Below are 15,089 nucleotides of genomic sequence, written 5' to 3'. Positions count from 1 at the left end.
CCTCCCAATGTGTACATCCCTTACTGGTGCTAGTGGTGATGACTGACGCTCCTTGATTATTGGGCCAGTGCAGGGGCATCACAGAGCTCTTGGAATCATACCTCTCAACTGTACAGATTTTCACAGAATGTCCAGATATTTGCTTCATATTTCTGGTTATTTAAAAAAATGCATTTTTCTGGCAAATTAGTTACAAATCATTAAAGATTTAAGTTATTTAATGACAGACATTTGACTCTCAGACTTCATATTCTTCAGAAAATTCATGCTAATGCAAAACCAGTTAGTTACTCTATCAACTCTCTATATTTGTAAGAGCAATATTTAAACATTTTCCCTATTTTTGCTCCTTTTACCACTTTTATTTATGGCTTTGTCCAGATTTCTTGCTCTAAAATGTTGACAGGTATGCTCGGAAAATGTGTCTCAGGCTGGTGTGAGCCTAGCATTGAGCAGTATTTTAAATTCTCCAAGGATGATGCTACAATACAAACAAAAGATGATTGACTTTAATAATTAGCTTAGTTTTTGTATCCTTCTAAGGGGATTCAATATTTGTCAGCATGGAAGGAGATGGTCAACAGACCATGCTGCTTTGTGAGGGATGCCCTGTACCTCTCCCTGTTAGGCTTTCGAATATTAGCTAAAATATTGTCTTCCCCATAGTGCCTTTTTTAGGCAATGCCAAATTGAAAGTACTTCTGAGATAGCAAATCAAAACTAAAAAAATCTAAAGGTATTACTGCTCAATGGTAGGAGTCTAAACAAAAAACTCCACTCCCTAGAAGCTGTCTTCATCCTAGGGAATGCTAACATCTATGCGGTCACTGAGACATGGTTTAAAGCCACACAGAGCACACCAACAGTGCAATGTTATAATGTCTTCCACACATTTAGACCAGCTACTTCACAGGCAGGGACTAAAGGTAGAGGTCTCTCTATTTACATAAAAAATAAATATACATCAAGGCTTGTCAAACAGGACAATGCAGTTGAGCTGCTCTATGTTCAAATTGCCACAGGCAAAATCCAATACCATTTCCTTGCAAGCTATAGGTCCCCTTCTATGACCCAGGAAACCCATACCATGTATTGAAACTTATTAGAAACACTAACCATCCAATCCAATATTCATGGGTGACTTTAATTACCTCACTATTAACTAGAATCCTATAAGACACCAAATGTCCAGGCACAGAGATTCCTGGATTTTGTAAACACAACCTCCCTGGACCAAATAGTCAATATGCCAACCAGGGGTGCAACCATACTGGATCTGGTTCTCACTAATATTGGAGAGTGCTGCATACCCCCTACTGTAAGGTCTTCCCTCATAAGTTCAGACCAAAAAATGTTCTCCTTTGAAGTAAAAAATAAAACGTGGACCCCCAGCTAAACCTGGAATATTCAGGAACTAGTCTAAGCCTAACCTTGTACTTTTAAGTGATAACCTGGCAAAATATCAAGCCCCCATAAACCCTGAGAACACTGCTGCCTATTCAGAACTGTTCACAGGAACCCTGTACAAGCATGTTAATAGCTGCTTAGCGGCAGCTATACCCACCAGGAAGAAGTACAGAACTAACTCAAAAAACAAGTCACCCTGATGGAATCACATTTATCAATAGACTGTATAACAGAAGGAAGAAAATTGTGTCAAAAATTAGGAGGTGCAGCACCCAACAGGATAAAAGCACTCTCATCAAACTAAACAAACAACCCAGAGGACTAAGAAAGTCTACCAAAGCAAATCCGAGGTACATTTCACCTCCCAGGCCAAGGACAACTACAAAACATTCTTTAGCTATATCCACAACCTCAAAGGCAATACACAATTGTCTGCAGAGCTCATTGAAAATGGAGCCACCTATACTGAGTCAGAAGATATAGCAAACCTCCTGGCTGATAAATTCATCTCCAACTTTACTCATCTCTCCCCGTCAAACTTCTCTCAGGAAATGCCATCAAATATAACTCCCACTATTATCACTAAGGAACAGGTCCTAATGCTCTCTCTAAGACAAAAAACACTGCATCAGTGGGCACAGATAATATCCTAGGATGCCTTCTAAGTAGCATGAAACATGACCTATCAGGACCTCTAGAATTACTATTTAACTGTAGCCTCCAAATAGGATTCATGCCTCATGAATGGAGAACAGCAACAGTCATTCCTCTGCACAAAGGTGGGCCATCTACTGACCCTGGAAACTACAGATCCATAAGTCTCACTAGTCTTATATGTAAAGCCATGGAAAGAATTATCAGGGAAATGATCAACAGAGATATAGTAAACCTCCAGACACTGGACTCAACTCAGTTTGGTTTTGTCAAGGGCATATTATGCCTACTCAACCTGCAGGACCTCTTTGAGAAGGTAACCAAAGCAATGGATGAGGGAAAAATGGTTCATACTGCCTACCTTGACCTGGCAAAGGCATTTGACACAATGCCCCACTCAGGCATTTTTGACAAACTCAAGAGGTTAGGTGCAAATTCGCATATCGATCGATGGCTAGCCAACTGGCTCACAGACAAGACCCAAAAATTTAGAATTGGAGAGTCCTGGGAATGCTCCTTTTTGGCATTTGGCTCTCTGAAGTGAAGGCCAATGTCAGTGGTCTCTGGCCAACTAAATTTGCAGATGATTGCAAATTAGAAGCTGTCATTGAATCCATCACTGACACACACATTCTCCACGAGGGGCAGAGACAGACAGACAGCAGGTGTCAGAACCATGGACTAAAACTAAATGCCAAGAAATGCATAATAGTATCCTTTGGGAAGTCATCCACCCCTGGTAAGTATCATATTGACAACACACTGCCTAGAGCTGACCCAGTAGTCAGGGACTTAGGGAACACATGTAGATAGTAATCTAGCCTTTGACCATCACTTGACTATAATAGTGAGGAAATCATTCTATGCTGTGCAACTTATAAACAAAGGTATGGCATCTTAGTCCAAGGAAGTCATTGTTTCACTATATTTGGCATTCATCAGATCTACCATTGAGTACAATGCTCCTATTTGTATGTACCTAACCAGGCATATCCAACAAATGGAATGCCCACAGTGATGCCTTATTAAAGGAATACAGGATGTAAGCAAAATGTCCTATGCACACTGCCTCAAGGCCCTATCCCTGTATTCTGTCTCCTGTAGGCTTTTGAGGGGAGATTATGCCTGGCATATAGGGCATTGTCAGACCCCACTCTGAAGGACCTCTTATATATCCACAAAACAAACTGCACCAGAATTACCCATTTTAAAGACTTAAACTTTGCTTGTGATATAAATAGGACCTGCTGGGGAGACAAGTATGTATGCCAGAGACTACCCAATTGATGGAGCTGGCTCCCAATTCATGTTCCTCCCTAACCCAATTCAAGTGCAACTTGGACAATTGAATGGGAAACCGGAAATTCATCCCTGGTTTGGCACCTATGTCACTAATGGACACAGGCAGCCTATAAATAGTTCATCTTCCAGACCCCTGCTTTTAAAATTTTCATCTCTCGAAGCCCCCTCTTACACTTATCAAGGGTACCAGAACTTGTCAGGGATTAAGGATGCATGGGTAGGCTTAAAAAGGCCTTTGTGGTCATTAGCGTAGTACATACATATGAACATTTGAACCTACATTTATGTATAACACTCCAAAAATCTTTAAAAGCCCTGCTATAATCTACTGTCAGAACCCCTATTCTCAAGTATAAAGTGAATAATCAAGCTGCAGAGACTTTCACTAATATTCTCAGCTAATTACAAGATCCATATTTTCCAGTAATATCCAAGATGAATAAATCAAGATTAAAGAACGGGATAACAATAGAATGAAAAGCCCTTATAAAAATTCAGAAACCACGCCCAATCCTACTAAAATCATGTCACACAATGAAGCATATCACCCAATTATCAGGCTAACAAATCTTGCTGGAAAAGATGTAGATGAACATAACGCTTCTTTCTGGCAGTCCACTCAGTCCTCCCTAGCTTACTCTAAGCAGATTTGGAAAGTCATAAACTAACTTATTACAAGAAACTCCAAAAACATTTATGACAACTCTGATCACACAAAAAGTGCTAATGTCCCTGTCTCTCTGCTACTAGAGTCTTCACTGCATCACAAAAAAACCTTAACACCAATTCCTATTCCCCCAAGTCGCCCTCAGCCTTAATCTGCTCCATCTCCCTTCATTCTAACTTGCTATTTTCATTTGTTGAAGGGTTAGAAAATTGAAACTCTCCTTGAGAAAAGGCCTAATGAAGGGGATACCAAGCTTAATTTCAAGTCACTTGTGACTGGCACTCTAATGTGTTAACACTAGTGCAAGATTTGTTTGATTTTTGTTTAAAGTTAGAAAGCAGTATTCCTAAGGATAGTGTGTAGATACATAGAAGCATCTTATGCACTATCTTCAGAACATTACCCTAGACTACCAAATTCATGAAAATGAACTGCAGTAATCCCTAGGGGGTATACATGTACAGTCACATTCCTGATTTCCTATATGGTGCACAGGAACATATGGTACACTAATGTACACCAGTTTCCCATGCTCATAAATGATTGGCATCTCTGTGCAGCCTGACAGCTCAACACAGTATTACTGCATAAGGTAGCTATCAAGATCTGGGAAGGCATGCTGTGTGATAGTTAGCTGGGAAGGCATGCGTGAGGTAGTTAGGTGGGAAGGCATGAATGAGGTAGTTAGCTGGGAAGGCATGCTGTGAGGTAGTTAGCTAGAAAGCCATGCTGTGAGATAGCTAGTTGGGAAGGCATGAGTGAGGTAGTTAGCTGGGAAGGCATAGGTGAGGTAGTTAGCTGGGAAGGCATGCTGTGAGGCAGTTAGCTGGGAAGGCATGCTGTGAGGTAATTAGCTGGAAAAGCATGCTGTGAGGTAGTTAGCTGAGAAGGTATGAGTGAGGTAGTTAGCTGGGAAGGCATAATGTGAGATAGTTAGCTGGAAGGCATGAGTAAGGTTGCTAGCTGGGAAGGTATGCTGTATGGTAGTTAGCTGGATAGGTAGAAGCTGGTCATAATCATAGTGCAAGGATACAACAAGGTAGTATGTGGTTGCAAATTTGCTTATGATGTATAGGATTCCATTTATGTTATGGGATTTCTTTCCACGCATTAGATGCTTTTTTTTTTTGCTCAGTACAACATGCTGGGCGACACCCTGTCAGGGGAGGGGAATGACTGCATTACCAAGAGCAGCACTGTTTTGCAGTCTATCAGTTTTATTTATTTGACATTTTTATTCCAGGAAAGTCTGACTGGGTATCACCCCATTTTCAGAGGAGGCCTGGGGAGAAAAGCTCCACAGTACACATTAAACAGAATTAAAAAATTGAACGATGGTTAGAAATATTAAGAAAATAACATAGTACAATATGTGAATACAATAAAAGAAAATAAGCAAAATATAAGGCAGGCAATAAAGTTGACCATACATTATATACAAGACAGAAGAGAGTTCCTAATATGCATGTTACATAATGATGCATGAAAAATATATAACAGAATAAGTAATAGGCCATGAAAGCCATATACTCTTTCTGGCAGGAAAACTAGATAGCAAATTTAGGTCATAAATTCTGGGATAGGAAAAGGTTATTCCAAGAATGTAAAGAAAAGGCAAGATAGTGGAAAAGAGAGGTGAGGCTAGAAAGTAAGTAAAGCAGGAAGGCAAGTAGGATATATAAAAAAAAGTCTATTAAAAGTGGGGAGGAAGGGAATAGAAAAGAGTACTGAGATGGCAAGGAGCATGGGCAGATCCACTTATTGGTTAGAGTTTTGTCCCATAGTTAGCCAGGACAAGCTAGGGCTGCATGACAACTGACTTGGAAAATGATGCATGCTTGGGGGGAGGTAGGCTCATTGTCTTAAGGGATAAATGATTAACATGTAATAGAGCAGGATCATGCAAGGGGCGTCTGTGACTCTGCTTGATTGCACTGTATTGTTTATGAATTAGAAAGGCTGTTACACCGTTCTGTGGCACCCTGCATGGTAGCATTTAGGGATTTATAAATGGGGACCAGAGATTGTTGTATTTTGGATAATTAACTTTTCTCTTAGATTCAACAAATGCAGACTTAGTATTTTTAGTAGCAGGGGTGTGGGAAGTCCAGGAAGTCAAAGTCTAAGTAAACTTTATTGTTATTTAGAACTTCACACATAACCTAAACAAAATTTCGTGCATCAGCTCAATTCTTGAGATTACAAAGGAAAGTGAAACGACACATACAACTAGAGGAATAAACATAACTAACAAATAAAATACTATTCCCAGTACATGCAAGAAAGAGTAAACACATATGTCAACACTCATGAGTTAAATAAACTACCCTATTTAAAGTAATACAAAACACACTACAGATTGAATTGCCTAAGTTATTTGTCTAATATTGTACTTTAGTGAATTAAATAATACTGACTATGGATATAATAAATAAATATTGTACTTACTTGGAATATATGTAAGTATATATTGCACAAATAAATAAAAATTGACTTAATATGTGTCCAGACCCCTGGTACTAGTGTCTGAGTTCAGAAGTATAATCACTGTAGGGTAGAAACTGTTACTGAATGTTGTAGTTCTGCAGCAGATGCTGCAATATCTCCTGCCAGATGCTAAAGCAGTCCATGCGCAGGATGTGTGGTGCCCTATATTATTTTGGTGGCCTTTTGGATGCTTTTTGCAGAATAAAGATGTATCTATCGATGGAAGACAGGAACCTGTTACCTTCTCTGCAACCGTCACCACTATTTGTAGTGCCTTCCTTCTGTAACTGTGCAGCTCTCTATTGCCATACCTCTCAACTGTATAGATTTTCACAGAAGGTACATATTTTTGCCTCATATTTATGGTCCATTTTTTATACAGTTGTGGCTTTCTGGCAAAACAGTGGAAAATTATTAAGGATTGAAGTTAGAAAATAATTATAGACATTTGAGATACAGAATTCATACCCTTCCTAAAATTCATGTGAATGCAAAACCTGTTATTCTATCAACTTTTTAAGTTTATAAGAGCAATATTTAAAATTGTCCCTATTTTTGGGCCTTTGTCCTACTTTTATTCATGGCTTTGTCCAGATTTTTTGCTCCAAGAGGTTGAGAGGTATGATTGTACCTCTATAGAAGGTGGAGAGAATATTAGGAGGAGTCTTAGCTTTTTTCAGCTTTCTTAAAACATGGAGGCATTGGTGCGCTTTCTTGACCAGTTGGATGGTGTTTTCTGACCATGAAAGATCCTTTGATATGTGTACACCCAGGAATTTTGTACTCTTAACCCTCTCCACACTCTCACCATTGATCCTGAGCACTGGGTGGTTTGTTCTCCTTTTCCTGAAGTCAGTGATAATCTCTTTGGTCTTACTTAGATTCAGCTCCAGGTTGTTCCCCTCGCACCAACTGATGAGAGATGCTACCTCCTCTCTGTATGCCCTTTCATCCTCCTTTGTGATGAGCCCTATGACTGTGGTGTCATCAGCAAACTTGATGATATGGTTGGATTTGTGCTTTGCATAGCAGTCGTGAGTCAGGATGGTGAATAACAGTAGGCTGAGAACACATCCTTGTGGAACCCTGGTGTTAATCATGATGCACTTTGATGTGTTCTTACCTGAACACACCCTCTGTGGTCTCTCACTCTGGAAGTCCATGATCCATTTACAGAGATGTTTACTGATTCCTAAATGTGCCAGTTATTCTATCATCTGCATTGGTGCCACAGTATTAAATGCAGAGCTGAAGTCTATGAACAGCATCTTCACATATTTGTCTTTGCCCTTTAAATGCTCAAGGGAGATGTGTAGTGCTACTGATATGGCATCAGCTAGAGAGGCTCTTACTAGCTTTCTGCTGAGAGGAATAATAAATTCTCATTTTCTACTGTCTTTGAGGTAAGTGAATTGCTTCTTCCAGGCCCTTTTCAATCATAACTTGTGCTATAAGGGCAAGGGTGAACACTACATATAGATACACAATTTACTGTAACCAATTAAACTGCATTTTTAAGAGATGTTAGGAAATTAGATTGCATGGAGAAAAAACAGGCAGACTTGGGAGAACATGCAAAACTGTATGCAGACAGTGACAAGATTACACCTTGAACCATGGAGCTATGACACAAAGACCTTACCACTAAACCACTGTGATCCACAAATATTGCTTTGTATAGACATTAATTCTGCAGTGAAATTAAGATGTCAGCAATTACGCCATTCTTGTTCCCTTGATTATATGTCCAGCATTATATTCTAATGCTGCCCTGAACTTCTCACTATCTTCCTTGTGGTTTAATTCAAGTGTGACCACTATTTTTAGATCTGTTTCCTACTCCTCTCAGCTGGTATGTCATGCAAGGTTTGTTATGTCCCAGGTGTAGTACTATTTGTCAGCAGTGAACCTAAAATTACATCTTTTTTCCCCATTTATCACTTTTTTAATTCCTTGCTTAGACACTTTTATTTAAAAAAAAGAGCCTATCTTTGTGACATCAGAGAATATCTTAAGCTTGTTAATCATGTCTCTATTCCCTTATAAGTCTCTGAAATCAACATTCTGAAGAGTACTGGACTCAGGACTGATGACTGTGGCACTCGACTAGTCACATCCTCCTTCTCCACATGACCCTCTCTGTCCTACCTTTCAACCATGTTGCAATCCAATATCTTTGTTATGGTCCTGTTACCCGCACCCTATAGCCTTTCCACAAGTCGCCTGTATAAAACCAAGACAAATGCCTAGGTGAAGTCCAGGTAAGCCATATTTTCTGGTATTTCACTCCCAAGCCTCTGAATACCAATCATATGACAAATCAGGGTTGACTGACAGCTTCTTATTGCTGCAGATTCATGTTGATTGCTACCCTGGCAATTTTTGTCTTGAGGAAAGTGACCAAGTTTTCTCCCAAGATTCTGTCTATGAACTTCCTTGCTAATGTTGTTAGGCTAACAAACTTGAAGTCCACAGGATGTATCCTGCCTCCCCTTTTGCCTTCTTCCAGTCCACAAACCCTTACACATGGTTGTCCTTCAGTAGTCTGATTACATTGTGCTCATTTTTATTTTGTCCATTTCAATTTTTGATTCATCAAGGGTGTTTTAGTTGTTAAGGATTTCCTTGACATAATATTATCAGATCTTTTATCTTCAAGATTTTTGTTAGCTAGAAAATGAGCAGAATAAAAATATGCACCATCAATTAAAGTCTGTTTTTTATAAATATATATATATATATATATATATATATATATATATATAAACAAAGATTTTAGTATGAACAATCTAAATGTTTAAATGCCAAAAAGACAACACAGGTAATAAACGCATTGAACATTCATACCACTGAAAAGAATAAAAATCAGACCTACAGAAGATTGCAAACGTAAAACAATTTCCTTTTGAAATCTGTACACCAAAATACTCTATAACACTGGCATCGTTTTGTCTGAATAGTGTAATGCTAGAAAGCTTTTTTTTGTAAGGTAAGAGATAGGATTACAGAAATGATTAGCATGCATTACTAAGATGGAGAAAGGGGGCTTCATACCCACAGTCCACCTCAGTAATTCATGCTAATGCTAACATTGCCCCTAACCGTAACCCTGTAACTTATCTTAAAAAGAAAAAAAAAACCTTTTGTAACACTATCACTACACAAGACATGCTCAAACACACACAAACAAAAACAGACACACACACACACACACACACACACACACACACACACACACACACACACACACACACACACACACACGTACACACATGGATCCACACACACTCACCACACTACATTTAAACCCTTTCTTAACCCAAAAAAACTACACACACACACACACACACACACACACACACACACACACACACACACACACACACACACACACACACACACACACACACACACCTCCCATTCAAATATAGCTGTTTTGACAAAACTGCTATCCAATGAAGCCAATGATCACATAAAAACACTGGCTTCAGCTTTCTTCATACAAAAGTAAATGGGATTAAACTAAGCTAATCAGAAGAAATGTAGGTGCAGGGATGCCTGCTCCTGCAAAAAATAGTTTTACAGTACACTGCTTTTTTTTTTACAAAATTTTCTGGCTTTGCTGCAGAGTGCATTTTTCTTTCCTTTTTTACTTGGTTAGTCCATTGTGTTTAGGTGTTTTGAGTTATAGTCAGTTTTTGTTATGAAATATGTAGTCCGCAGTAGGCTATCACAAGAGCTTGACACTTTGTATATACCCTTATAGCAGTGGAGAGACCAAAGGATAATGCAGAGTAACTTAGAATATGATCCAGACTCAGAAAACCTTTAGAAATGTCTGACATGTGGCTGTAGGAAAGTGATTAAATGCATTTTTTGAAAAGCTAAGGTTTCCAGAAACTCAAAAGGAAGTTAGGGGATAACATTTAGAACTTGGGATAACAAGCAATATTGAAAAAAGTCCTTCTCCTAAAAGAGAAGAAAGGAACATTTCTAACACCACATGAGAAAGTATATGTGCCATGACAAGAGGGAAAAGAGCTACATCTGTTGAGTGATGGGGAATCCTTCAAAAAGTAGAGAGAGAGAGATAGAGAGAGACTCCCTCTGTGAAAAGCAACTGTGAAGGATTTAGGGTTTCCCAGGATGGGAATGGGACTCTTGTAAATAGTCATACAGACATATTAGTCTTTATTTCTGAGAAATTCCTCTACTCTTTGGAAACTCTCCGCTATAGATTTTTAAATATTTGCTTACCAGCAGCTTGCTGGGACAGGTTATTTAGTCTTAAACAAAGGTAGCAGGGAGAGCATTAAATCCCTTAGTCAATTTGGATAAGGCAGGCTAGAAAATCATTAGATCCATTGAATCAGCATATCTCTCAGCTTTATAAGTTCCTCTGAAGCAGATGCTCCAGAAACAACTCTCTATACAAGGGAGAATTTGAAACTTTAAAATTTTATACTTCATTACTGACATCTTCTGGAAGGTTTTGAGAATGCAGCCAAGCTGACTTCCTCATCACAGTTCTATATTATATAAGCGAACGCACTAAATTGCGAACTCTATATAATCAATCCACTAACACCAAAAGAACAAAATGTCGAACAAACAGATCAGTGATTTTTTTCCCATGGATCCATAAAAAAAAACACAAAATAAAGTGGGGGGCTGTGCCCTCACACCCCCTACTTAAATATGCCAACTCCTAGATCGCACCACAGTGGAGGAAATGGCAATCTCCCAAAAATAGCCCAGTGATTTTTTTTCCCTAGGAAAAAAAATCGCTGTTCCATGCTTTTGGGATTTTGCCATTTCAGGTAAGTAGGTTCAATTAAGCAGCATTCCAATTTAGTGCATTCGCTGACTTAATAGGGACTCCCTCATCACAGATTCAAGTAGTGTAACCCATAGCATAAGTACGTTTTACACAATATATACCACTTGAGACATCAAAGCGCACAGTTACACAAAGCAGATCACTCCTCAGATGAGGAAACAGATGCCAAAAGCATTCCTCACATTCACAAAAGGGGCAAGCATATGCATAACGAGCTTGTCAGTTAAGAATTCTAAAAACAAGTCTTTCAGCTTTTCCCGGTTAGGGGTCGCCACAGTGGAACTCTGGTCCGCTAATGATTGGCAGTGGATTTTTACAGTGCTGAGTTGCCAGCCCGACACCCAACCTTCAAAGAAGGCACACCCATTCACGCACACACCTACCTGCATGTCATTAGACGTCATTTGACCACGTGGAAAATTCTAAATACAAGTGATGCTGAAAAACTCACTTTTTTTTTCACTCAAATTTAATGAAAGTCTTTCCATCTTAGTCAGATGGAGAGGGAAAAGTACCAACTAAATATTTAGCAGTAGCTGAGTTCAAAAAAGCAATAACTGCTGGGTTTGATCTAGGATGAGAGTATAAAAAGGTTAAAGTCAAAGACCTTTATACAATGTATCTGCTTTCTTAGAGGACAGCAGGCTGGCTGTCAGGCATATTACAGGCTGTTACAAAATCATCCTCCAAAGCAAAAAGAACAAAAGCAATAGGAAAATGTTCTGAACATTTCAGTTGTAACAAGTCATAATAGTTCCCGGGGACAGAGAAACAATACTGTTTTCCAACTGAAACATCTATTTCATTCTGGAAATGATTACAAAGAAAGAATTCTTCAAAGGGATTAGCTGAATCCACACTCTTCTCAGAATATGAGTCAAAAGTCTTTAGATACAAAAAAATCTGTCCCTTAACAGTCATTTAGAGGTTCACTTTCTTGAATCTTTTCAGAAAATAGGGAATCACTTTAGTTTTATTATTATTACTACTATTACTATTATTATTACTTTTTTACCAGACATTTCCTTACAGGAAGAGCAAAGAGCTTGGACTAAACACTGAACTTAGCCTAATAGAGTAACTGACTAACAGAGTAACTGAGACAGGAGAAAGCATATGTTTATATTTTTGTTTCTTTTTGACAGACTTTTATGAAGAAGCAGAACCAGTACTGCCAGCAAAAACTTCCCAAAGGAAGGGGCACAATTTTCTGGCTGAACAAAATGATATTCTCTGCCTCTTTTCCCAGGATGGACAAAAGTGGCTCTCCCTTGCCCACCAAGGGCACTACAACAGCTGCAGAAGACAAGTTTAACCTCCACTCAATGTTGATTGTCCAGACTACATCAACTGGACCCAAAGAAAAGATGAGTGACCTGAGGAACCAGCATTGGCCATAGCAGAGTCTCCCACCTGTGGCCAAGGCACTTTTGCTGCCTGCTGTATTGGCAATGGTTGAATAACATTTTTCTTCTTTTTGTAGCCGAAAAAAGGAAGGACCAAGGAAATGTTAGAGTGTTCGATGGTAAGCCAAAAAAAGCTGCCTAGATTCCCAGGAAGCTTAGTAGCAACAGTGTGTAACACGGTTTACACTGAAAACCTTGAAACTGCATTGGTTGACCGGCATGTGGTCAACTTGCAGTTATCAAGTCAGCAGAATGTTGAACCTAAATGAATCGACTACACTACAGCAAATGGGTAGTGTAAGCCGAGCATTTGGGTTCAACATTGTGCAGGAGAATTAGCCCATTTCCTCACTGTAATGCGATCTGGGAGTTGGTATATTTAATGTGCAGGGAGTGTGGAGGGGCGCAGGTGGGCATAGCCGCCTGCAAAATAGTAGAATTAACGTACCATTGACTGTACAGATTAATGGTATGTTAATGTGCATAGCAGGAGTTGAGTGACGTCACCTCCTGCTATGTCGAATAAACTATAGCTGTCGATGTATTCATTTTGCCTTTGGTTTACTTTTCGTCATTCTGAATTCCACATTTCGGGTTGACATTCTAAACGGTCGAGCGAAGCGGATTCAAAATGCCAATAGTAAACTATGTAATACATGTTAGCTGTAAAAAAACAACTTTTTTCCCATTAAAACACAGTAAAAAAGCACTTTACATGTTTACCCTAGTCCCCAAATGTAAACAAAAAAAGAACTTTCTCTGAAGAAAAAGTGTTTTAAAATAAGTTGTAACAACATTTACCACAAAAGTACAAAAAGTGATGCTTACATTTAAAAGTACTTAAAAGTCATAGGACAGTCATTAAAATATTTTAATAGTCTTATATTACATAAAAAGTATTATTTCTATCACAATAAGTAAAGCAGATTTTTTTTCACCTGAAGGGAACTTATCTTACCTGCAATGGAACTGCGGTAACTGACTACTGATCCTTGAAAGCCCTCAGTGAATACTGTCTTTGATAGCAGGTAAGCTCTGAAAGGCTTTGCACCAAAACCTGACTTTCTGACACTTCAGCTTCAGCTGACTAATGGTTTGGGCAGGTGGAAGGTGCCCTAAAAGCTTTGGAAGCTGTTCAGCTATTAATCCTTCACAGGGTTCAAGCTATACGGCTAAGTCGATTACAGAAGGGATCAAATAAGGAGCACTGACAATTTCCGGTAGTCTTGCTTCCAATGGAATGCACAGTGTAATGTCAGCAAGCAGTTCAGTTGGTTACTGAATGTCTAGAAGCAGGAACACACAATTGAACTCTTCAAAAATGAAAACAAGCTTCTGAACATTACAGGTTCAATTTGTCAATGGAACTAACATCTGAATAGTACTGGTGCAATCCATAAATGGAACCAAACTTCTGAACATTGCAGGTGCAGACTGTTAATGGAACCAAATTTCTGAACATTACTGGTGCAATCCATCAGTGGAACCAAACTTCTGAACATTACAGGTGCAACCCATAAATGGAACCAAACATGTGAATACTACAGGTGCAATCCATCAAAGGAATCCAATTTCTGAACTTCACTGGTGCAGTCTGCCAATGGAACCAAACTTTTAAACATTACAGGTGCAATGTATCAACTGAACCAAACTTCTGAGCTTTACTGGTTCAATCTGTCAATGGAACCAAACTTCTGAACATTGCAAGTGTAATCCATCAGCCAAACATCTGAACATTACTGGTGCAATCCATCAATGGAACCAAACTTCTGGGCATTACAGGTGTGATCTGTCAGTAGAACCAAACTTCTGAGTGCTACTATTGCACTACCAAAATGAACTCACCTGACTTCTCACAATGACAGCTGCACTCTCCCTATAAATATGAATTTAAAGCACTACAAAGCCATATTTATGCTCTCTCTCTCCCTCTCTCTCTCTTTTTCTGTGAAAGAATAGTGACATTTTCCTTATTTAGATGACTTCCCTTCTTTTTCAGAGCGCTTTTCAAAGTGTTAGGAATCTGTCACTTGGGTAAGGAATCTCCTGCACAGAATGGAATTCCAACAGAATTTACAGAAGTCTTCTTTGACTAATTTGCACATTATTATTTTTTCTTTGGTGTTTGTAGGACATCTCAGTTCAAAGAGCTTTCCTCCATATGATAAAGCAGATCTGTATTTAAATCTATTCCTGAGTTGTTCTAATGAGATGACTGTCTCAGTAAGGGAAATCCTCAGGATTGTGGGTTTCATGGCATCAATGATTCACATGACATCTTTTGCAAGACTCCATATTTCAAAAAATCCTTTTGTATCTGTAATTT

This window comes from Protopterus annectens, chromosome 6.part0 (genome assembly GCF_019279795.1).
Source record: "Protopterus annectens isolate FY-2018-M chromosome 6.part0, PAN1.0, whole genome shotgun sequence".
Lineage (NCBI taxonomy): Eukaryota > Metazoa > Chordata > Ceratodontiformes > Protopteridae > Protopterus > Protopterus annectens.
Note: the sequence above shows the minus strand (reverse complement) of the source record.